We start from the raw sequence: 26423 nt of genomic DNA on the forward strand, positions 1-26423 counted from the left end.
TTTTCTTTAAGGCTATGACCCCTAGTAGGTCAACTACACTCTAGGTGATGGCCTCACACACAAGAGGCAGCACAAATGGGACTTCATGGGGAAAGAAGGACAGAAGTAGAGAGGAACAGAGGGAGATAGATAGAAAGATGATAGATAGATAGATAGATAGATAGATAGATAGATAGATAGATAGATAGATAGATAGGAGTGCACCTGGAAGGAGTTTGGAGTACGAGATTCTCCAATAATTAACAAAAATGTTTTGGAAGAAAGCTGAAAATGGAACACTTTGACAGGTTTTATGTAAGATAACTGAAAATTATGATAAGTGCATATGCCAATAACTACTTTGTGCATATGATTTCAAGACTATTTTCTTTCATCAACAGATATGGGATTAGAAGAAGATAAGAACAGGAGAAATCTAAGGAGGAGTCAGCCTGATGAAGAGTGATAGCAAGAATCATCTCTGACAGCCTGTGGTAAAAAGTGGATTTGTTGGGATTCGGTGAAGTAGAACCAGTCCATCCCCCACTGGAAATCCTTCCCATTTCATGTGAAAGCCCTTTAAAGATTTGACATTCAAAACTAAGAACAGAGTCCGCGTCCCAAGGTCTATCTAAAGTTCTAATTTCTGATTGCCTGAGTCTTATTATAAAAGGAAAACATTCTTACGTTTATGCTCGGTGATACCAGGATGCTGAGCGACTCAACAAGAATCTGATTCTGTCCTGTAATTGGGATGATAGTCTAGTCCTTGATTTATAAGTTTATTCTTCCCTAGGTCCCTGGCCACATGGAGATCTAGATATGGGACATCAGATCCAATCCAACTCTAGATATGTGACCTCATCTACATGAGGTATTGTGGGTGATTTTAAACAATTTCTCATGTTCATGTAACAGTGAAAAGAGATAACAATTACATAAGCAATTCAAAGAATCAATTATGAAGAATTCAGAGAAAAACTTTGCTTTGAGCCCTTGGAGTACACAGATGTTGAAGGGATAGGGCAGAAGGCGCAGAAGTCAATTTTAAAAATCAGAGGCCTATCACGTGGCTTGTCTGACTTTGGGTCAACCTGAAGTCCTTCCCCAACACCATACTATCCTGTGAAAATCCATAAATTTGAAGAACACCAGCATTAAGGAGCTTCCATGAAGGACAAATCAATGATCTTTGGAGTTTCTCTTCTTACAAGTTACATTAAAAATTATCCATCCATGTATTTTTTAAAGTTGAAGTTTGTTCAGTTTTATGATGTAAATAAATTCCATCCGTTGCATAATATAAGACTATTTATGTGAACAGTTGGTGTTGGACTGCCTGTGTACAATTATTTTATAATTCTAAACACTCTTGTAAAGTGCTTAGGTGCAAACCTGATGGCATTTTGAAGATACAAACTTAAAAATGGAATTTTTGCCATAGATCCAACTCAAGTGATAATATTGAGCTAGCATATATAAAATCCTAGATTCAATCCCCCACAACATAAACACACATATACACCACAATTCCTGAGTGCTGTGGTTGTCATTGTCAAGGTCATGTGATCACAATTTATACTCCTAACAGCAATATTTATGGATTTTCACTAATTTTTATCTTGTTGACACTTCACAATTATATAATTTTAACTACTGTCAATTATATATTGAGTTGACTAATTCCTTTTTAATACATATTTTCCTCAAAATTATGAAGTTGTGATATGCAAGATAGTGTATACTTTCAATCCTAATACTTAGGAGCCAGAGACAGGTAGATCTCTGTGACTTTCAAGACAGGCAGGGATGTATAGTAGGGCCATTTCTAAAAAAAAAAAAAAAAACCTATTAAGTTAGATAAACACCTTATTTTTTGGTTATCAAACCAATTATCTTCATTACTATTACACCAATGAGCATGTCTTGCAAAGCTATTTATTGTCACAGTGCACAGTGTCACAGCTGGGTGTAACTGATGATAATTTTTCAACTCCAGTAATGTAAATAGAACTCTCCTGTACTGTGAAGGTTATCCAGTAGGGATGAAGTTTCCAGGTCTATACCAGACTGCTTTCTCTGTCACTTTCTGGAGGGTAAATAAGAGCAATGGCAATACTAAGTCCTATTATTTTTTTAACTAAGACAACTTTTAGTTCTTAGTCTTCAATTTTTTTGGTGGTGGTGCTGGTAATGGTGATAGTGGTTTGTTTTTTAATGTTTTGTTTTGAATTGCTTGGGTCTCATAAGGTAGGTTGCGATAGCCTCAAACTTTCTATCTTGTTTGGGATCACCTCAGATTCATAACAATCCTCTTGTCTCACTCAGCCTGCAGAGTGGTAGAATTATTGTACAAAAACACTATAACAGACAGTACTCATGTTTTCAACAAATTATCTTTAAATGATATTCACCTTATTTAGACTTCTACTATCTGGGAAATTATGGAACTAAGTAATCTCTATAACCTATCCCATTTTTCATATAGTCCAATTATTCAGACAAAAACACAGGCTTCAATCCCCCCAAAACATGTAAATTAGCAAAAAGAAGTAGATGAAAGAAAAAGTACTTCAACAGAATTAGATATTATTAGATTAGTGTAGCATGAATTTGTTAAATGATCTTATTAATAAAAACCTAGGAGCCAGGCATTTGGGTGAATTCTGAAAAATAAGAGGAATAGGAAAAGCCACAGCTAACCATCACCTCGACAACTTCTCAGCCAATCCTGCTTCCACGAATCCTCAAAATGGAAGCCTCTGAGTCCTCATCCAAATGGATCTCAGCTGAACTGCTGCTTAAAAGCCCAAAAGCTTAAAAGCCCCAGTTCCTGGTCCTCAGGCCTTATATACCTTTCTGCTTCCTGCCATCACATCCTAGCATTAAAGGTGTGTGTCTTTCTCCAGCAAAGACATGAAATCTCAACTCCTAGGATTAAAGTTGTGTGCCACCATGCCTGGTTCTATTTTCCAGTGTGGCCTTGACCACACAGAGATCCAGAGGGATCTCTGCCTTTGGAATGCTGGGATTAACGGCAGGTGTGCCACCATTTTTTGGCCTCTATGTCTAATCTAGTTGATGTTCTGTTCTCTGACACTCAGATAATTTTTATTAGGGTATACAATTTATTGGGGACACAATATATCACCACAGATTAGAACTATATAAATCTTAAAAAATCATGGTGGGAAAACTTTCAGTTTTATAATGAATAAAATTATTTATTACCATTGATTTAAATGAACTTGGTCCTTGTTTACATTCTTATTTCTTTTATTTCATAGAAAGAGGAAAAGAAATAGTTGTTGTCTTCTCTAAGTTATGTACATTTTTATCTTGTATATACAAAGCTGAAATTCTAAGCATATCTTAATCACATAAGTTGGAAAAATATTGACCCCATTCTACATAATGTTGTAAGTCCTAGAGGATGAACTTGACTTGACAGCCTCCCAAAAGTTGCAGTATTTGCCATCTGCTGCCAGCAGGAATTGAGATTTCTGTTTTACAGCAATGTAAAAAGAAAAAAAAAGCCTCAGATTTTAACTCCATTGAAATATGCTGTAGTCACTACAATGACTCTTATGGTTTTATCAGTATAATTTAGAATGCTATTGAGTTACTTAGTCAATTTTCTCAATGTTTTCACAAAAAATGACAAAAATAACAAGGTGGGAAGGGTTTATTTCAGCATTCAGTCTAAGGACACAGTCCATCATGGGAAGGAATCATGGTATTAGGAGGTTGATGCAGCTGATCACATGGTATCTCTAGACAGATAGCAAAGGGAGATGCATGCCAGTTCTCAACTTGTTTGTCCTGGTTTATTCAGTCCAGGAATATAACTAGATGATTGATGGCTATGCCAAATTAGATTGGGTTCTCTACCTCCATTAACCCATCTTAAAAGATACCCACAAAGATGTATCCAGATGTTTGTTTCCTGGGCGATTCTAGATCCCATCAAATGAACTATCAACATTAACCATCACGTTGCCTAATACAGTCTCATCCACAATGAGGCTTAGACAAATAATAAAGAACATATGTATATATTCATGAACAGAAATCAACAACTTGTGACACATTGAGAGATTAGAAAAATATTATCTTTTCCATGGCAGGGAAAAGAGAGTATGGAGACTAAGTTGGGAACACTGATGAATAAAATAAGACAACATATGGAGAATGCTTGTAGAAATGTAGAGGTTAACCTCCAGAGCCTTGGATTGTCACAGACTGTCAAACAGAATGCCAGGTGCAAGCAACTGAGTAGGAGATGATAATGGTTCACAGCAGAATTGGGATGACTAGGGATGTCCCTGTCTTCCCAGGGAAGTCTGAGGAAACAATGGGCACAGCAAATAGACAGCATTTGTCTTTTCTTCCCATAGAGGAACCTGGAAGTGGAGCCACAAACCCACATCATAAGATCAGATGCAGAACATCAGTGAAGCTAAAACGTGAATGAATAAAATGGAATTGATCACATAAACATGTTATTCTCACATGCCAAAGATTCTGGATTTCTCTTTGCTCTTCTTTTCTATAATTCAGTTGCAGCAGTGGGATCAGAGTCCAGGCTGTGCTTGAAGAGAAATTCATACCTCAACAGCTGTCTTTAAGCATAAGATATGCTAAAGTACATGATGATCCCTAATATCTTAGCTTTTGGAATAAAAGCAAAAGGATATCTTCGTGTCATGGAACTGTTTAGGCAGCATTATAACAGCAGTAACAACTGGCAATGGTTATTTAGAGAGCCATAGACTTGCTAAACAACACCTGGTCATGTGTGAGTCTAATGTTCAATAATAGATGAAAGAATATTTAAATTTATCATAACACACAAATCACCATGTTAAATTACCTTCTCCTACAGCAGGGAAAATGATTCTTGGGATCTGATTTGTTATTACGGATGAGGATGAAGGGGCAAAATGTGGGGGAAGCATGTGTCTAGGAATGTAAATATGTTGATCATCCACAGCCTTGCATTGTCAAATGCCACAGTATAGATAACTAATATGAAGGACATTGAGTAGGAGAGGACAAAGGTACAGACAAGGGTCAAGATGGTTTTTGTGGCTCTGTCTTCAGGTGATGCTCTGGGGGTGTGTTGTGCACTGTGGATGTGCTGTAACTGACTCTTGTGCCTACAGAGGATCCTCACCATGTACTCGCTGGCCCAGATCATGAGACCCAAACAGAGACCATCAGTGAAACAAAGCAATGACAGGTTTAATAAAGTTACAGTATTGTCAAAAACAAATGTTGAGCAGTACCCCAACTTGATTTTCTTGGTGAAGTTTTTGTTAGTATCAGGTCCAATCACATCTATAGCTGTCTTGCTGTTTAGAAGCAGATGCACAAGCCAGCTGAGTGAGCAGGATCGAGCCATGTATTTGGAGACTCTGTGTTTAAGCTTCATACACCTGGAGTTGCTGGGGCTGATTGTGATTGCTTGGAAGCAACTCAAGAGGCAGGTGCAGTGCAGGGAAATGGCCCGGGCCACTCAATTACTGTAGAGAGTGAGTTTACATAAAAGGTCACCCAGGAGATATCGCAAGCCCAGCTGTACCATTATGTGAGGAATTACCCTTGAGATAATGACCAAGGAATTGGCTAAAGTCAGATGCCTTAAAATCTGGTCTTTGGGCATCAGACTTTTTCCAGTGAATACAGACATGATATAAGGAAGAAGAACTGACCAGTTGCCAAGAATCCCAACAGCTGTTAGAGAAAAGAAAAGAATCCCCACTGGCAAGTTCTCAGGAACCATGTTCTTTTCACCTGAGATAAACAAATTTAATCACATCAGTACAACCAGGAAGAAGACATTTAAATGTGTATTAATTTTTAGGAGCTCAAATTGTTTTATTGTCTCATCAGGCCAATTGTCTGTCTTAGCTCAAGTTACCCAATAAATAGGATCCAATGCCATGATCAAACACATTGTGGGTTATCAAATGTGGGAGTAAAAAAAAGATGGAAATTGGACTCACAGTTTTCATAATTCCTCTAATGCTTTATAGTCTTCACAGTTCCACTGATGCTCTTTGTTCTAAATTAATATCCCATATATACCTCTAACATTCTGAAAGAATTGAGTGTATTAATGTCAACAATAGACTTAATTGACAAAAGTGGAAATTTAACACTATTCCCAGAGACACCGAAACTGGTGAGAAGAAGAGTGACAAGGGTAAATACACGTCAACACACAGGCTGAGAGAAACCAGAAAGAAAATGGTCAGAAATCCTGAAAATTTGAATCTGGTGAAAATTATTACTAGCATTGTTTTATTTTTAAAAATACAACCATTTATGTTCATATTTCCCTAATTTAAAAGAGAGAGAAAAGGTTTTCTTCCTATGGGTCTCTGATTTTATTTTCAAAACACAAAGAATATGAAGTCTATAAGTTATTTGAGAACACCCAACTAGAAAACATTAACCATCCCTCCATAGGCAGAGTTATTAGCATGACTCTGTTGCATATATTAAAATTTCAGTGCCTCAGCAATGTGAAGAAACAACATTAAATGTTATCAAGACAGATCTAACAGTCAGTTAAACAGACAGTCAGAAATTGTACTACAAATGTTAGGGTTCAAAACTATCAATGCTTGCACAACACACTAGCATGAAATTAGACAGGGAGAAGGGGATAAGACAAAATACATTGGTTCACAAGGTAAAAACAGTCTGGCTACTAAACAGTGTTGGAAAATCAGGCAATGTATAAGATACAGTGTTCAAACAAGACAGCTCCAATGAGTCAGATTTTGTGATACACGCCATATTTGGGCTCAGTCATTTCATCAGTCTAATGAATAATAAGCAGTTCATCCAAAATAATAGGAAGTGGAAGATGTAAAGAGATAATGGAACATCCAGAAAGGGAAGACTTTGTCAGTAGACAGATAGCTCAATATGAAATTTCTTCAACAATATGGAAGAAAAGCAATAGCAGGTCCAAACAAGAAAATGACTGCTAGTCATCTCTCTGTTGTAATTCAAAGGAGAATTCTCCATAAATTCATTTGAAAAAGCCAGAAAAGTACCTTTCAGCCTGGCAATCAAGGGAGTTGGAGAAGCTGTGTCTGCAATCACAGAGAATTCACATACAGAGGGAAGCACTCAGAAGCAACAGTTCCCAGAATGCCCCCCTGCCCTGCTCCGCTTGCAGTGTTCTTTGTTTGAGTCTGGCCCTGTCCAGCCCGAGATGCTCTTTGTGTGATTCTGGAAGTCTAAGGACTCTCCATTACCTTTTCCCTTGAACCCTGGGCTCATGTCCTAAATGTCTCCTGAGTTTCTGACTGCATCAAGAACAGTCAAAAACACACCAGTCAACAGTTAGCTTTCCCCTTTGGGTTTTCAATCAAGAAAATCTTCACAGTTCTAATCATGAGATGCTGAGGATAATAGTAACTGTGTACTCTGTACATCCTTTAAACTGGTGCAGAAAGGTATGTATTGTCCCAAACTTTTGTAAAACTAACTGAAAGAATTCTCTGTTGAAACACAGGAATTCTGATAGAGTCTGCAAAGAGAAGGAAGAACCAGTCACACTGTGTATGCAATGATGCTCAATATGCACACTGTCCATTTAGTCACACAAAAGCTGTGGTTTAAAGTACTTATTTCTTTAAGAAAATAAATCACCTTTTAGTTACTTAAAAGATTTTAGGAAGTCATTAATGGCTTTCACACCTGTGATTTTAAGATTGGTAACATTGGGGGCTGGAGAGATGGGTTAGTAGTTAAGAGCACTTGCTATTCTTTCAAAGAACCTGGGTTCTGTTTGCAAGACCCACACAGAATGCCTCACCACTGCCTGCAACTCCGGCTCCGGGAAGAATCTGATACCTCTGGGCTCTACTGGCTCTTGCACTCATGTATGCACACACCCACAAACAGATAGAAACACAAATACCTGTAATCTAAAATAATTGAAATAAATCTTAAAAGGAACATTTCTCTGAAAGGAGAGAAGAACAAGAGCAAAATTCAACCCTTAAAATGGGCTGAATAGATGGGGTAACAGGTAAGAACATTTGCTGCAAGTTTTAGGACCTGAGATAAGATCACACTGCCTAAAAGATATTGCTGAGGGTTGTTGGCCGTCAGCTTAGAAAAAAAAAACACCCAACACACAAGCTCCAGATTCAGCCAGAGATCTTGTTAAAATAAATAAGGCACAGAGGAATATGGAAGGATATTCAACCACTCCTCTGGCAGCCATAAACATGTACTACATTCTCAATCATCTATCTACCTATCCATCTCTATGTATCTATCTCTCTATATGTATCTATCTACCTACCTATCTATCAACTGTCTGTCTGTCTGTCTATCTATCTATCTACCTGTTTATTATCTATCATCTATCTATCTCTATCTGTCTGTCTATCTGGATATTTTCATTTGCATGTATATTTGTATTACATACAGAAATGAGAGGTGACAATGTATTACAAGATAGGAAGGGACCCTTTGGAGCTTGTGGAAGGCACAGAGAGGGAAGACAGGAGACTGTCCATTCTTTGCCAGCAGGAAATAGCTTCCATTTCATGTGAAATCCTTTTCATTGGCTTACTTCAATATTTAGCAGTAGTTATTTCCCCTTATTCCCTCTACTCATAGATTCTCCAGTCACCTGTGACTTGCTATAAAGAGAAAATGTACTTACAGTGTGTTCTGTGAAACACAGAAGTTGTTGTAGTGAGTGTTGTACTGGGCGATTGAGTCTGTTTTGTTGAGATGAGACTCTGATCCCTCACTTACAGGTTTATAATTCCCTGGTCTTTTCCCTCACAGGACCTGTGATTTTCAACTCTAGATCCATAACAGCATCTACATGGGGAATTAAGAATACCTTTTCAACAGCCTTGCTCCACTTACCTGTAAATGAAAAACGTCCAGATTAAGACAGCAAATCCACAGAAGCAATTATAAAGAGTTGGGAAAAACTTTTCTATGAGTCCTTAGAGTACATTGGGTGTCACAAGGAGAGCCACACAAGTTTCATGCCTAGGGCAGGGGAGGGGGCACAAGGGAAATACGTGGCTCTGTCTGGATTTGAGCAGACTTGTCAGCTTTAACTCACCACCTAATATCTTAGGTGATGTCAGAAGTTAATAACCAGCACTAAGGGGCATTAAAACTGGAGATCCAGGAATCTTTTACATCTCACTTCTTTGAAGATGCATTTTCTAAGAGCTTATTGTTTGATTGCTGTGCTGCTAGAGTACATTCATTTTCATGTCTGAGGATACTCTAGTGCATGTGTTTACAGTTATGTACTTGAACAGTTGATGTGTGGATTCCAATTTTGAGCTTGCCTAAATGAGGATTCTCTGAACTTCCTAGCAAATGGATTCTATTTGCAATGTGCATGTATTTTGATGGCATATATTTAAGAAAGAATGATCAGTTTGGGGGGTCTATGTTTATTTTAAACTACATTTATGATTTTAAAACTTCATATATATGTAAGATTTTATACACACACACACACACACACACACACACACACACACACACACACACACACAGTGTAGCCTGGTCATACCTATTCCCCCACTTCTTTTCCAATATATGCCCTCCAGAATATCTCACTCTCAACTTCACAGCCTTTCTACTTTTGTTCACTTTTTTTCATGTGACCCACCAAGGCCCATCAGTACTACCGATAGCTCATGGGTGTGGGTCATCACTGTTATTTGGGCAACTTAGTTCTCAAACACCCAAGGAAAAGTCACTCTCCTGCTCTTAGCACTGGTCACTTGCCAATGGTGCCATATACAGGAGTAGGGCCTTAGTAACCCTTCCTCCATCCATGCTGGAATCTTCACTGGCTGAACATTGTGTAGATCTCATGCCTGTAACAACAGTGGCTGTGAGTTCATATGGGAAGCAGGCACGTCTTATATGGGGGACAGAATTCATAGCTCTCCTCTGTATCTTCTAGTTTGTAATTTTCTTTCTGTTTCTTCTTATATGCTGTGTCCCCTGCACCTGGAGTAATGGATGTCTAGAGCTGAGTACTCACAATCACATTCTCAGCACTTGACTAGTTATAAGTTCACGCATTAACCACTACAAAAAAGAAGCTTCTCTGACTTAGGTTTAGTGCAACACAAATCTATGAGTACAAACATAAATATTTAAAAGGCAGTAGTTGGACAATATGACTACTTAACAAAACAGCTGTTGTAGGTTGCCCTATAGGGTCTATGATCTCCCAAGTCTTGGAGATTTGACCAGATTTGCAGGAATAGCCATGAATTCCCTCTTGAGATATTAGCCCCAGAAAAAATCAGAAAGCAACTGGTTATCTGAGTAACAACCACGGCACTAGTGTACCATTTGCACATCTTGCTTGGGTAGGTCATTATTGGACCCCTGCAGGGTCCAGTGCTGAATTAGACCATTAATGTCTCTTATCTCCCACAAGCTGATGTAGCACCTCCAGTACTATGCCACCTAGACAACAGGAGAAGAGTTTTCTGGTCAGTTCAGACTGATTTTTCTATGTTCTGCAAGTAACCTGTATGGTGTACTCAGCAAGAGAGTCTTACCATCCAGTTTAAGTAAGCAACCAAGAACAATAGCCATATCTCAATGGTTTGGGAGTCTCAGGAGTGCAGCACACTTTCTTGTTGGACTATCTTTGTACCCCCAGCCCACAAATAATGACCCAGAGATTTATTATTAATTATGAAGCTTCCCCTTAGCTTATGCTTTTTCACAACCAGCTCTTATAACTTAATTAACCCATGTATTTTCGAATCTATATTTTGACATGTGGCTCTGTTAGCCCCTCTTAGTTGGGCACATCTGACTTGTTCTGAGTCTGCTGGCAAAATCCCAGTTTCCTGCTTCCTCTGTCTGGAAGTCCTGCCTATTCTCTACAGTCTAGCTATTGTCCATTTAGCTCTATATTAAACCAATCAGAGCAACACATCTTTATGTAGTGTACCAATATTCTGCAACACAGGAGTCTCTCCAAATAATAAATAAAGGAATATATATCTCATCTAGAAACAGGATTTTTGTTTGAAAATCTATGGCTTCTGGTAAATCATGCTGAAAATCTCTGTTAAAATTCCTTTTTAAATTGTATTTTCCAATCAGATTATACACTGGAAAATTATTACATGAGTTTCCCAAACATCTTTAGTTTTGGTTGAATCACACGTCTCCCAAATAGCTCCCATTCCTCTTCTACCACCTCACTGGCACAAATGATTTAGAAGTACAACTTTACAACATTGGCTTTAGGGTTCACCTAGGCTACTATTTCCAGGAGTTATTACTTCTGATCTATTCTATTAAGTTCAGTTTCTCAACATGAGTTGATCTTCAACCCATCTCAGCACATCCCTCAAACCCCAAATTCTCTATTTCCCAGCACCAACCCTTCATATAAACCCCATATCTACTGATAAGACTCTCACCAAACTTCTGCACTTAGAGGAATACAATAAAATACTCACTTCAAGATTAAAACAGACAGCCAGGGAACTCTGACTGAACTCAGGAAAGGTTAGTCCATCTGATATATTTTCTCAGGGTCACCATTACTTCACCAAAAAGTAATCAAAAAATTTCAAATTATGCATAATTTGTACATATATGTGTTAAATGCTGGGCACTGCCTAACACTGCACACATTTCACAGACAATTTTGAGTGGTGAATGCTGTCACAGGATAGATATCAATGGGTTTATAAAGCCAGGAGCCAGTTCTATAAAGATGCTGTTTTCAAATGACTGAAATTCCTAGATACTTTGCAGTGTCTCCTACTTTCATGTAAGTCATTCAGCTGAAGGACTAAGACTACAGACAAGGCTGTTCCTGTTGTGAAATTCATATAAAACATTCTGGTTGATCAGGTCTAAGGAGGCAGAGCCATGGTTGATGAAGGAACACGTGAATATATTAGAGAAAATAAGCTACTAGAACATGTGACAAATATTTTACATTTTCTACAATGAAGAAAGTACAGCCTGGAGGCAGAATTTTATTTCTGAGGAGAACGAAAGGGCTGGATGTGGAGAAACATGTTTGTAGGATGCAAGTATATTTAGAACTGACAGACTTGGATTATCAAAGAACACCATATAAAGAATCAGGATGGAAGTAGCAGGTGACAAGGGTCCACACAAAGATCAGAATGGATTGAATGTCTCTGGATACAGGGGAGACTCTAGGGCAGTCCTGGGCACTGTGAATATGCTGTACCTTCTCTCCTGTGCCTGTGGAGGATGCACACCATGGTGACACTAGTCCAGACCATGAGACCCAAATACAGACCATCACTGAAACAGAACAGTGAAGCTGTAATGGTTCCAGAAACAAACCCAGCACAGTATCCAAAACTGAATCTGTTGGTGCCATTCCTGCTCTTATGAGGATCTGTTACTCTCACAGCAGTTGTGATGTTGAGGATCAGATGCACAAACCAGCTAAATGAGCATGAGGAACCAATGTACTTGATGGCTCTGTGTTTAAGCTTCATCCATCTTGTGCTGCTGGGGCTGGTTGTGATTGCCTGAAAGCAGCTGAGGAGACACGTGGTGCACAGGGAAACACCTTTTGGTAGTAGATTAAAGTACACAACAAGTTTACATATAAAGTCATCCAGGAAAGATTTCAAACCAAATTCTGACACTGTTTGTGCAATCCTTCTTGAGATAATAACCAAAAAGTTAGCAAAGATTAGGTGTTTTATAATCATGTCCTTCAGCATCAAACACTTTTCAGTAAATATCAAAATGAAATAATGAAGCAGAAGTGACCAGTTGCCCAGGATTCCTATGGCTGTCTGGGAGAAGAGGATACCCACTGCTACATTCTCAGGAGTCATTCTTTCTCTATAGAGAAAAAGAAAAAGATATGGATAAATTACTGATATTAAAGAATCAAGGGGAGGAAACTTGATACCTTATGTTAAGGAATATTTTCTGTTGAGATAAATAATATAAATTTTAAACACTGAAGGCTTTAAACTATCCTGCATTCTCAACTTTGGAAACTTCTATTCATCAATCAAAAGCCTTTCCTTGTGTAGGGCAAACATTCCTCTTTGTGTTGGTATTGCTCAGTCTCCTTTTTCATTTTCTAATCTTTTAAAAATATATTTAAATTTATGTATGTGTATGTGTGTGGGCTTGTGTGTATGTAACCATGTTTTTTAGTTCCTACAGAGATCAGAAGTGCCAGGCATTACAGGCTGTTGTGAGCCATCTGACACAGATGTTGTGAACCAATAGAAGTCTTTTACAAAACCAGCCAGTTATGAACTGCTGAGCCATCACTTCAGTCCCCTAGCACCTGGTATCTCCCTAGCCACATGATATCTCTTTCTATCATGATATCTCTTTCGTTGTTCTCCCACTCTGTCCCTGTTCCAGCTTGAACATCCCATTCCCTTATGTTCTCATCCCCATCACCTACCCTCCATTGCCCCCCATCCCCATTTTACTCATGGAGGTCTCATCTATTTCCCCCTCCTATGGCGATCCATGTGTCCAGCTTAGAGTCCTCCTTGTTAGCTAGCTTCTTTGGAGCTGTGGGTTGTAGTCTGGTTTTACTTTGCCTTACATTTAGTATCCACTTATGAATGAGTACATACCATGTTTATATGTACTTCTGAGTCTGGGTTACCTCATTCAGGATAATATTTTCTAGTTCCATCCATTTGCCTGCAAATTTTATGATGTCATTGTTGTTACTGCTGAGTAGTACTCCATTGTGTATATGTACTACATTATCTTTATCCATTCTTCAGTTGAGGGATATCAAGGTGGCTTTCAGGTTCTGACTATTACAAATAATGCTGCTATGAACATACTTGAGCATGTGTCCTTGTGGTAAGATTGAGCATTCCTTGGGTATATGCCCAAGAGTGGTATAGTTGGGTCTTGGGGTAGATTGATTCCCAATTTTCTGAGAAACCGCCATACTGATTCCAAACTGGCTATACAAATTTACACTTGCACCAACATTGGAGGAGTGTTCCCCTTGCTCCACATCCTCTCCAACATAAACTGTCTGCAGTGCTCTTCATTAGCCATTCTGACAGGTATAAGATGGTATCTCAGGATGGTTTTGATTTGCATCTCCCTGATGACTAAAGATGCTGAGCAATTCCTTAAATGTCTTTCATCATTTGAAATTTGTCCTTTGAGAATTCTCTGTTTAGCTCTATAGACCATTTTTTTAATTGGACTGTTAATTATCTTGATGTCTAGAGTTCTTTACATATTTTGGAGATTCTGTCAGATGTGGGGTTGGTGAAGATCTTTTCCCATTCTGTAGGCTGTCATTTGGTCTTATTGACAGTGTACTTTGCTCTACCTTCTCAGTTTCAGGAGGTCCCATTCATTAATTGTTGCTCTCAGTGTCTGTGCTCTGGTGTTATATTTAGGAATACCAGTGTGTTCAAGGTAGTTTCTCTTGTATCAGGTTCAGTGTAACTGGGTTTTTTTTCCTATAAAATTTAAACCATTTATCTTTTTTTTTATTTTGAAATACAATTCATTTCTACATATCAGCCACGAATTCCCTTGTTCTCCCCCCTCTCGCCCCCCTCACCTTCCTCCCCAGCCCACCCTCCATATCCACCTCCTCCAAGGCAAAGCCTCCCCCACAGACGGAGATCAACCTGGTAGACTCAGTCTAGGCAGGTCCAGTCCTCTCCTCCCAGGCCAAGCCAAGCGATCCTGCATAGGCCCCAGGTTTCAAGCAGCCAACTCATGCAATGAGCACAGGACCTGGTCCCACTGCCTGGATGCCTCCCAAACAGATCAAGCCAATCAACTGTCTCACCCATTCAGAGGGCCTAATCCAGTTGGGGACCCCTCAGCCATTGGTTTTATATTGAAGTCTTGGATCGACTGGGACTTGAGTTTTGTGCATGGTGATAGATATTGATCTATTTGCAATCTTCTGAAAGTTGACATTCAGTTATGCCAGCACCATTTGTTGAAGATGCTTTCTTTTTTCCATTGTACAGTTTTGGCTTCTTTGTCAAAAATGAGATGTGCATACGTGTGTGGATTAATATCAGGGTCTTTATTTCTATTTCATTGGTCCATATGTCTGTTTCTATGTCAATACCAAGCTGTTTTTATTACTATAGCTCTATAGTAGAGCTTGATGTCAGGGATGGTAATGCCTCCAGAGGTGGTTTTGTTGTACAGTATTGTTTTAGCTATCCTGGGTTTCTTGTTTTTACAAATGAAGCTGAGTATTGTTTTTCCAGGTCTGTGAAGAATTGTGTTGCGATTTAATGGGGATTGCATTGAGTCTGTAGATTGCTTTTGGTATGACTGCCATTTTTACTATGTTGGTTTTACTATGACCATGGGAGATCTTTCCATTTTCTGATGTCTTCTTCAGTTTCTTTCTTCAGAACCTTAAAGTTCTCGTCATACAGGTCCTTTACTTGCTTAGTTAGGATTACCCCAAGGTATTTTATATTATTCGTGGCTATTGTAAAGGGTAGTTTCTCTGATTTCATTCTCAACCTGGTAATCATTTGTATATAGGAGAGCTACTGATTTTTTTTAGTTAATCTTGTATCTTGCCACATTACTGAAGGTGTTTGTCAGCTGTAGGAGTTCTCTCGTAGAATTTTTGGGGTCACTTATGCATACTATCATATCTTCTGCAAGTAGAAAAATTTTGACTTCTTCTTTTCCAATTTGTATAACCTTGATCACCTTTTGTTGTCTTATTGCTCTAGAAAGAACTTTGAGTACTATTTTGAATAGATATTGGTAGAGTGGACAGCCTTGTCTTGTTCCTGATTTTAGTGGAATCACTTTGAGTTTCTCTCCATTTAATTTTATAGTGGCTGTCTGCATGCTGTAAATTGCCTTTATTATGTTTAGGTATGTTCCTTGTATTCCTGATCTCACCAAGATTTTTATCATGAAGGAGTATTGGATTTTGTCAAAGACTTTTTCAGCATCTAATGAGATGATCATGTGTTTTTTTCTTTCAGTTTGTTTACATGGTGTATTATTGTATTGACAGATTTTCATATGTTGAATCATCCTTGCATCTCTGGGATGAAGCTGACTTGGTCATGGTGGATAATTTTTTGATGTGTTCTTGGATTTAGTTTGCCAGTATTTTATTGAGTATTTGTGCTTCAATGTTTATGAGGGAGATTGGTCTGTAATTCTCTTTCTTTGTTGCATCTTTGTGTGGTATGGGTATTAGTGTAACTGTAGACTCATAAAAAAAGAGTTTGGTAATGTTCCTTCTGTTTCTATTGTGTTGAACAATTTGAGGAGTATTGGTATTAGTTCTTCTTTGAAATTCTGGTAGAATTCTGCACTGAAACCATCTGGCCCTGGACTTTTTTTTGACTGGGTGTCTTTTAATGACTGTTTCTATTTCCTTAGGGTTTGTAGGTCTATTTAAATTGTTTATCTGATCTTGATTTAATTTTGGTATGTGGCACCTATCGAGAAACTTGGCCATTTCTTTTAGATTTTCAATTTTGTGGAGTACAGGTTTTGAAGCATGACATGATGATTCTCTGGATATCCTCATTGTCTATTGTTATGTTTGCTTGGTTTCTTTATTATTAGAAACATGGTTTTACTGTGTAACCTTGAATGGCCAGGAACACAGGGAAATTATACATCCTCTGCTTCCAAAATGCTCAATTAATGATGCTGACAACTACAGAGTACTATTTATTTGAGTTTCTTAATCTGTACTCAAGTTATCATTTCACAATTTCTTTTATTCCACATTTACACTCTTTTGAGCTTTGTTTTAAATTGAGAATTTTATGACTGAAACCAATTCCAAGTACACTGCTGCCATAATGGCCAGTCATGTTCCTAAGAGCAGAGGCAGTGTGCATCCCTGGAGAAATTGTATGTGAGGGAGGATCAGATGAAGTTAGGCCCATGTGGTAAACAAAGGCTGGTCCCTTAAAGAAAGGCTGATTCTCCTTAAATGGCTTGAAGACTGGAAGACAACATTGTGGCCAGAGCTCATAAGAAACTAACTTTATTTTCTCTAGCAACAGTGACTCAAAATTGGAAACACTGTAAATAGTGACTTTAGAGAAAATAACCTGGGAATGCCAGGATGACATCACTAGAGATGAGGGATAGTGAGATGAACCAACCTTTAGTCTGGGTACCCTGTGCAAGCAGGTTGAGGGCAGGTTATCTGTCTTCTGAAGATTCATTGATAATGGTCATCTGATCTTCTCTAGAGGTCCATTTCTCCAACAGGGACAGGAAGCCTGTAATTGGTTTTTTCTTTACTTTTTGGGGAACCAGCACCCACCTCCCATATAAATACATGGAGAATCATTGTTACTTATGATTGCTCAGCCTTAGTGTGGCTTATTTCAAGACAGCTTTTCTAACTGAAATTATTCCATTTCTTTTTAACTACATTTTGCTTCTGGGCTTTTTACTTTTCTTTATTCTATATATCTTTCTTTTCTTCTTACACCCTGGCTGTCTATGTAGCTGGCCCCTGGATTCCACCTCTCCATCTTCTTTTCTTGCTCCTCCTTCTATAGAGCCTAGAAATCTCCTCCTATTTATTCTCTCTGCCTGGCATCCACGCCTATCCCTCTTTACTGCTTAGCTGCATTCCATTCAGCTCTTTATTAAACCAATCAGGTATTTTAGACAGATAAAGCAACACAGCTTCACAGAGTTAAACAAATGCAGCATAGAAGAATGCAACACATCTATGCATCAATAAACAGATATTTCACAGCATAAACAAATGGAACACATCTTAAACTAATATTCCACAACAAAAGCCCTCTTTTCTCAGAATATGTCATCAAACAAGTCAAGAGGCCTTTGAAACAAAGGAAATCAGCAACAACTCTAGCACAAGAGAATGCAAGGATACTTTTGCAGATCCCACAAGATACATTCTTGGCAAGGTTCAGTAGGGAACCTGGATGGCAGAGGAGTGTCTTGTGGGGTTCCCTTCCCAAACACAGTTTCATACACTCTCTTATTTCCACAGGGCATGAAAACAGAGACTATGGTCACAACTCTTCTGCAATGCTGAAGGAAATGGTTGTGTTAGTAGTCTCATAAATGAAATGGATTCCCTTCTTGTTATCCAGAGATGGCAGTATCCTAAGCATGAAGATATGGGTGTTTCTTTTGGAATTCCTCAGGATGTCAGACGAGCAAGTCAAAATACCTCTAGCTGTTAGAAGAATCCCTCTGGGACCCTGTATACCAAAATCATGAGATAATCTCCACATATGCAGATCAAAGCTGAAGAATCCAGCTAAACCTCAAAACTACAATTTGAGTAATATCCCAAAATCTTCAAATATCTCTGTAAACTTTCAGCCCACCACTGAAGACACAGCAATAAGAGGCCATTTTGCTGTCCCATTTGTCAGAAAAGCTTCTATCCAGTCTCAGACTTCCTAGTTCATGAGGTCTAATATAAACCACAGAAGCCACAAGACCAACCTGAAAGCTCATGAGAGGATTCACACAGGAGAGAAGCCCTACACCTGCTCCCTGTGTAACCATAGCTTCCACCAGTCAGCCACATACACCATCACCTGAGGAATTGCCACAAATCAGCCTGAATTGTGTACTCCCTCCCCCGAAGTTAGCAGGGCTCCAGCTCAGTTTCTCATCTGCACATGAAGAAGCATGTAGCTTCTAACTAGTACTTAGTCAATGAAGATGTGCCTTTAACTTCTGGATTGTTCCTTCCATCTGTTGTCACTTCCAAGTGGCATGTGTGGGTAAAGAAGACAAGAGATTTGACGGTTTGGTTTGGTCACTAAAGATTACCAAATGCCCAAATATTGGCTGTTATCTTAATTCTCATTAGTAAATAAGTGATGAGGCTTCTGTGCAACTCCTGTGTATTATGCTTCATGTGAGTATGCGTGCGTCCTATGTGTTAGTGGGCCTTTGTACTGTAGGGATTTTGTTTCACTTTATTTTGTTTCATTTTATTTTGTGTGTGTGTGCCTAAGTGTATATATGTTTACATTTGTGAAGAATTCCCTGCATGTCAGAAGGGGCATCAGATCCTCAGGATCTGGAATCACAAGCTCTTCTGAGCTGTCATATCTGAGCTTGAAACTGAACCTTGGTCATCTACAAAAGTAAGAAAGGTTCTTAACCACTGAGCCATCACTCCAGTCCTTGGAACTGTGTTCTAATGTTGTTCATGGATACAAACTTTGGTCATCAGATTTCTACATCAAACACATTTATCTACTGAAATATTGTCCTATCTCTTGCATGATTCTGCTTTGATGTGTTAACAGGCAACTCAGGTAGGCATTTTTCCTGACTGTCTTTGGGACCTCATAGTTCGGAGATGTTGATAGTATCTAGGATACAAGGTGATAGGGAAAGTCCCTCTTGGGGCAAGGCCATGCAGCTTGCCTCTATTTAATAGCAATGGAGCTCTGTTCCTTCTGCATGCCTCCCTGCCATATGCTTTGTGCCCAAAGGACTGGCAGAAAAGTTCCCATTCGAATTCCTAATTGCTTCCTTGGAGTTGCTCATTTTGTTTTCTTTTGTGACATGACCAAGGTATTTAAAAGTTACTTCAGACCCTTGTGGAAATGCTGTCATCATGGGTCTAGAAGTGAGTTGAAAATCACCAATCTTCTGGGAAAGAGTACCAAGAGATCATGAACCTTTAAATCAGGGAAAGTGTCCCATCCCAGTTATAGCAGAGTCTCACTTCTCATGGCAACACCTACCATCATGGTGTCACCCAGCACTAAGGTGAGTGACCAGAGAATAGGCATACCAAGAACTAAAGACATTAGAAAGCACTCCTTGGAGAAGCCATGCTTGTTATTGGATAAGTTTTATTTTCCAGCTAAGTGCCTCTCTTAATCATACTTGTACTTAAAAATATTAAAAAATTCTTTCAACAGCTCTCCTAAAAGGAAAGAGAGAAGGAGGTGAGGAAGGAAAGAAGACAGAAAGAAAGGAAGGAGGGAAGAAAGGAAGGAAGGAAGGAAGGAAGGAAGGAAGGAAGGAAGGAAGGAAGGAAGGAAGGAAGGAAGGAAGGAAGAAAAAAGATGGAAGGGAGGAAAGAATATAAAGAAATAGTTGGGGTAGGGGAAACTCTGGTATTGGGTCAGGAACAGGGAATTTGAATGGGTTTTTTGGATGAAACTGGGGCTACTTATAACTCAGGGCAGAGTCAACTGTGGCCAATCCTCCCCAAAGTGCGTGAACCCTGCTCCTCCCATGAGCCGGTACTGAGTCTCTCATAGTAGAAATATCTTAGTAAAGTATCTCCTAGTGATATCACCTCATTTTCATCTGTCTAGCTTCACTTGGTCGCCTTTGTCTCTATCTCTCCTCTATGACTCTGGCTCCATCTCCATCTTTCTCACCTTCTCTCTATCGCTTTCTGCATTTCTCTTCCTAAGATTTAGATTTTAAAGGGAAGATTTAGTTGGATTCTTCTTTTTGTTTACTAATGATACTGGGAATCACAACCAGGGCCTTGCACCAACAGGACAAGTCATTAGCTGCATCCCCATCTCATCCTAAATAGCTTGAAGTACTTTTAATATTTTCATTCCTATTATGAATTTATATACTTCCAATTTATATACTTCTGGAAAATGCTATATTCTATTTTTGTGTCTAAATAGTTTGATTTAGGAATGGGTGGAATAGAACATTGATACTGGTAAGTAAAATTTTTATCTATGATAGAATTATAGTATAGTTTTCTACTGGGAAAGATGAATTTTTTGGAAGCTTGAAGATTAAGAGTTAAAAATTAAATGAATTACAAGTTAGGAATAGATGCACACCAGGAGTATGCTTTACTTCTTGGTATTTCAGCTATTCTTAAACCTGAAACATGTTTCCATGACTCTATTTCCATGTTTCACTTAATATACCCCAAATTGGTTGTTAGAACCTTCCAGCTCATGTGTTATCTGCAAGAACATAAAGGTACAGTACTCTGGTCATATGAAGAATTAGGCCTCTTCCCCTCTGGGAAATACACACAGGTGTGTTTTGCTTGATATATTCCTGTTATTGGTCCCTGTCTACAATTTCAGAAGCTATCATATATCTGTCTCATGTCAGGGAATTCATTAATAAGTGAATCCCAAACCAAAATAACAGCATCAAAAGTCTATCATATTGTATACCTATCAAATACTTTTCTAATTCTTCCTTCTAGGCAAAAATGCAAGTTTATCAATATGACCTCAAGCTTTGTATCACTAAACAATGAGCCCAAGTCAGTGTCATCTTAAATGACTGTCATCCCTACAGCTGTGTAGCACACAACATTGTAAGAATTTTTCATTTATTGACCACAGTGCCCTTACTTTTTAAGTTAAAATCAAGTTTTAACTACAAACATTTATCATATTAACTATTGTCAGTTTATAGTCCAGTCATTTGAAAAATAATCCTGTTGTTCTGCAGGTGATTTCCAGAACATTTCATCACAAACTTAAAACTCTGTGCCCAAGAAACAAACACTCATCACCTTCTCTTTGCATCCCTGTCAATCATCACTCTAATGTCTTTTACATTTTCATCCCTTGATTCAGTGACTGTTGGGAAGGAATATGCGCATCACACAGCATGCATGTGTGGAGATTAGAAGATGTTTGGGGAGTTGGTACTCACCTTTCATCATGTGGTTTGGTTTTTAAAATTTTAATTAGCAAACATAGTACTTGATATCATTGTGACATTTTCAAGCAAATTTATTGATTATTCTCTTCCACTTTTCTTGTCCATTCCCCCAAAACACCCTTCCACCTCCCTATACCTTTGTAATTCTTTTCACTTTAATGACAAATTTGTCCTATTTCCTTCCCCTTGACTCCTCAATACCACTTTCTTCTGCATCTTTTTTTTTTTTTTTTTTTTTTTTTTTGGTTTTTCGAGACAGGGTTTCTCTGTGTAGCTTGGCGCCTTTCCTGGAACTCACTTGGTAGTCCAGGCTGGCCTCGAACTCACAGAGATCCTCCTGGCTCTGCCTCCCGAGTGCTGGGATTAAAGGCGTGTGCCACCACCGCCCGGCTTCTTCTGCATCTTTTGATCTCCTTTCTGGAAGCATATCCTATAAACACATACTCTCAACACTTCCATACACGTGGACATTGTTATCCATGTCCCTCTTTGAGAAAGAACATGTAGTTTTTGTTTTCCTGTGTCTCTGTCACGTTCTTGACTTCCTTGTAAGTTTTTCCTGAGTATTTCATGGTTTCATTCTCCTTTACAGATAAACAAAATTCCACTGTGTGTGTGTGTGTGTGTGTGTGTGTGTGTGTGTGTGTGTGTGTGTGTGTGTATCACACTTCCATGTCTACTGATGTATATCTAGGATGGACATCATTTCCTTGTTATTGTGAATAATGCAGCAGTTCACTTGGATTTAAAAACTTCTCTCAAGGAAGACATAGAGTCTTTGTGTGTGTGCTCAGAAATTATACAGCTGGGTTACATAGTAATTCTACTTTTAGTATATTGAGAAAGCTTTTATTTAATTTTATAATGAACTTAATACATTCTATCCCACCAGTATAGAATGTAGAATCCATTTCCCACATTGTCAGTCTTTGTTGTTTTGTATTCTCTTGATGTTAATCATTCTAAGGGTTGCAATGGAGTCTCAAAGTACTTGTAGTTTGAATTTCCCTGATAGCTAAATATGTTAAAGGCTTTTAAAAATCATTTACTCCCATATGCGTCTTCTCACTGCCCATTTCATTAACCGGATTGATGACTGGAAAGTTTGTGAAGAGACTGTTCATTCTTTATTTTACTTTATACATTCTAGTTTTAAAAGCTCCTTAGTGAAATACAGAAGTCAATGACTCTCTCCCATTCTGTAGGATGTATCACCCCTCAGCTGGTAGTTTTCTTTAATGTGAAGAAAGTTTCTAATTTCATGCAGTTCCACTCTTTAATTTTTGGTGCATTTCCTGTGATATTGGGCCTTGTTGCCACTACCTACATCTTGTATTACCAACATTTTCCTGAGAATTTTAGTATTTCAACTTTTGAATAATAAAACATTAATTTCTGTACACTGTAAGGCTATATAGAGATGTTGCTATATTTATGTGGTGAATATTCATTTTATGCAAAGCCATTCAAGATCAGAAAGTCTGACCACTTAGCTACACAAAAAAATGGTCAAGAAAGAAGTGATTGTATCTTCCTGAGATTCTTCCTAAGAACTGCTGAGACTCAGCAGGGCAATGGTGGGGAATGCCAGACCCCTCATTTATCCTTCTTACTCAACACTTGGTAACGATTTATAAATTTTGTTGAAGAAAACCAATACTAATTTGTAAATCTTCTACAACATTCTATGTTCCTATAGAATAGACACAAGGGATCTTTTTTCACCATGTTCTCGGCAGCTTTTACTCCTGCGTTTGTTTATGATTATTTGTTTTGCTTAATACCTATTTATACTGCATGTGATGATAGCTCATTGCAACTTGGATTTCCATCACCTCATTGCTGGTGGTGTTGAGCCTCATTTTGCACACATTATGGACATTTTTTAATTGTTCATAGGAAATTTATCCAGGGATGAAATCCATCTCTTATTTGTTTTATATTTAAGATTTTTCAAACTTAGTTTTAAATCCTCTTTTAGGGTAGAGTGATGAGACAGTGTTTCAGAGTGCATACTGCTCTTACTTTGAATCTGAGTCCAGTTACTAGCTCCTACTGGTGGCTCATAACCATCTACAAATCCAGCTGTGGGAGAACCCATGCCTCTGGCCCCTGCTAGGATTCACTTTCATATGCAACCACCACCAGCACACACACAATTAACACTAAAATATATCTTAAAATAAAATATTCTTTATATTCTGAATATTTAACCCCTCATTCTAAAAATGATTTTCCTTATTTTCTCATGTATTTTTTGATGAATTTTGAGTTTTGGTCATGTGAATTTCAGAAATTATGGCATGTTTTAAAAATTCTATCTTTGAAAATTGACCCTAAATCACTGTGTTTGGTCAAAAGCAATGAAAATATTAGACTTCGGGGGTGGGATTTTTGAGACAAAGTTTCACGTTGTGTAGCACTTGCTGTCCTGGAACTAACTCTGTAGAACAGGTGAACCTCTAATTTATATGTATGTTTGCCTGAATCTCTTTATTACTATTTTGAAAGTTATGTGGTACATCATCCAGTGAAAACACTAGTCTTTACTAAACATAGCCAAAACTTTCCGTTTAAAGAGTGCAGATATGTCCTTCAATAAAGAACAAAGTTTTAGAAATTCTTCTTCAATGAGAGAGCTATGTAAATACAGTAAATGGATACATATATTATTTTAGCTAACATCTTGAAATAATTCACATCCATAATGTATTTCCAGGTTCTGTTGACCATAATATTTTTTCTTTTCTTCTTTTTTTAATTAAGAGATTTTCTATTCATTTTACATATCAACCACAGATTCCCCTGTAATCCCTCCTCCCACCCCCCAGTCTTCCCTTGCAACCCACCCCCCATTCCCATCTTCTCTAAAGCAAGGTCTCCCATGGGGAGTCAGCAGTGCCTGGTACATTCAGTTGAAGCAGGTCCAAGCCCCTCATCCCTGCACCAAGGCTGCACTATGTGTCTCAGCATAGGCGCTAGGTTCCAAAAGGCCAGCTCATGCACTAGGGATAGGTCCCATTCCCACTCTCTGGGGACCCCCTGAACAGTTTAAGCTAAACAACTGTCTCACTTATTCAGAGGGCCCAGTCCAGGACCGTGGGGCTCCTCAGATACTGGTCCACAGATCATGTGTTTCCACTAGTTTGGCTAGTTGTCTCTGTACTTTTTCCAATTATGGTCTCGATATCTCTTGCTCATAGAATCCCTCCTCTCTCTCATCGATTGCATTGCTGGAGCTCCACCTATGACCTGGCCGTGGATCTCTGCATCTGCTTCCATCAGTCACTGGGTGAGGGTTCTATGATGACAGTTAGGGTATTCAGCCATCTGGTCATCAGAGTAGGTCAGCTGAGGCACCCTCTCAACCATTGCCAGGAGTCTATGGTGGAGTCATCTTTGTGGATTCCTGGGGACCTCCCTAGTACTCTGCTTCTCCCTATTCCCATGGTGCCTTCATTTATCAGACCATAATAAACTTATTTACAATTTTAATAGGAATGAAAATGGCTTCTGACAACTTGACAATGGGAATTTTCCTCTTTTCCCAGATTACAGTAGGAGTGCTTGGAAATTCCTCAATACTATTTTATTATCTCATTTTGATAGTCACTGGAAAGCATTTAATGCCAAAAGATCTGATTATACAGCACTTGACTTTCGCCAACTGCTTGTCTATCATCTCAAGAGGCATTCCACGGACAATGTTAGATTTTGGATTTAAATATTTCCTAGATGATGTTGGATGTAAATTGATAGTGTATATTTACCGCATAACAAGGGGGATGTCCCTGTATGCCATGTGCCTACTAAGTTGCTTCCAACAATCACAATCAACTCCAGCAACTCCTGGTGGATGACTCTTAAACACAGAGTCACAAAGTACATTGGTCCCTCCTGCTCACTAGGCTGGCTTGTGCACCTGCTTCTAAACTTCTTGACTCCATCAAGAGTGTCAGGCCCTATTTACAACAAAAATGCAACTAGAAGGATGAATTATGGGTACTGCTCATGGTTTGCTTCCGGCAATGTGGCTACAGCACTGTATATGTCCTTACTGTGTTTCTCTGATGGTCTGTGTCTGGGTGTCATGGCCTGCTCAAGTGTCTCCATGGTGAGTCTCCTCTACAGCCATAAAAGACAAGTCAAGCATATCCACAGTTCTCAACACTTTCTAAAAGTCTCACCTGAGGACAGAGCCACCCACACGATTCTCACCCTGGTGTGCATATTTGTCATCTCTTACTCATTCTCATCCATTGTGGTCATCTTCACAATCTACTCCAAAGGTTCTGTGCCATGGGGAGTAAGTGTATTTCTGTTTCTAGAAATATGCTTTCCCATAGTTTGCCCCTTTGTTCTCATCAGCAATATCAAGTCTAGTTCCAGCATATTTTTACCCTGCTGTGGTAAGAGAAAGCTTCTCCCAAGTTTGACATGAGTCCTGCTTATCTCCCTTTGTTTATATATTGGTGTATTCTTTTATCTGTTGTAGAATGCCAAGACTCCAGATTGGAAATATCAAGCATCCTCCTGCCTCCATCTCCTTCAGCAAATCCTGCTGGTGTGGGCCACAACAGCAGTCAATAACACGCAAGTCCATGTAGATCAAACACCTCAACTTAAAATCTGATACAAAGAACCTGACAGCATAGAAAATGAGGAATAGCATTAAACTCATTCATGTAGGGACAGCTTCCTGAACAGACCATGTATAGTGCAAGTGTTAAGATCAACAATTAATACTGGGACCT

At 38.7% G+C, this 26423-nt stretch overlaps 2 pseudogenes; one reads left to right on the forward strand and one right to left on the reverse strand.

Moving 5' to 3' along the window:
* Positions 1-4848: 4848 nt before the first annotated feature.
* LOC128124721 (vomeronasal type-1 receptor 2-like) lies at positions 4849-5800 on the reverse strand (annotated as a pseudogene).
* A 19345-nt stretch (positions 5801-25145) lies between these two features.
* On the forward strand, positions 25146-26110 carry LOC128124254 (vomeronasal type-1 receptor 4-like; annotated as a pseudogene).
* The last annotated feature ends 313 nt before the right edge of the window (positions 26111-26423 follow it).

The sequence above is a fragment of the Peromyscus californicus genome, unplaced genomic scaffold, assembly GCF_007827085.1.
Source record: "Peromyscus californicus insignis strain IS unplaced genomic scaffold, ASM782708v3 Scaffold_4__1_contigs__length_199733344, whole genome shotgun sequence".
Taxonomy (NCBI): domain Eukaryota; kingdom Metazoa; phylum Chordata; class Mammalia; order Rodentia; family Cricetidae; genus Peromyscus; species Peromyscus californicus.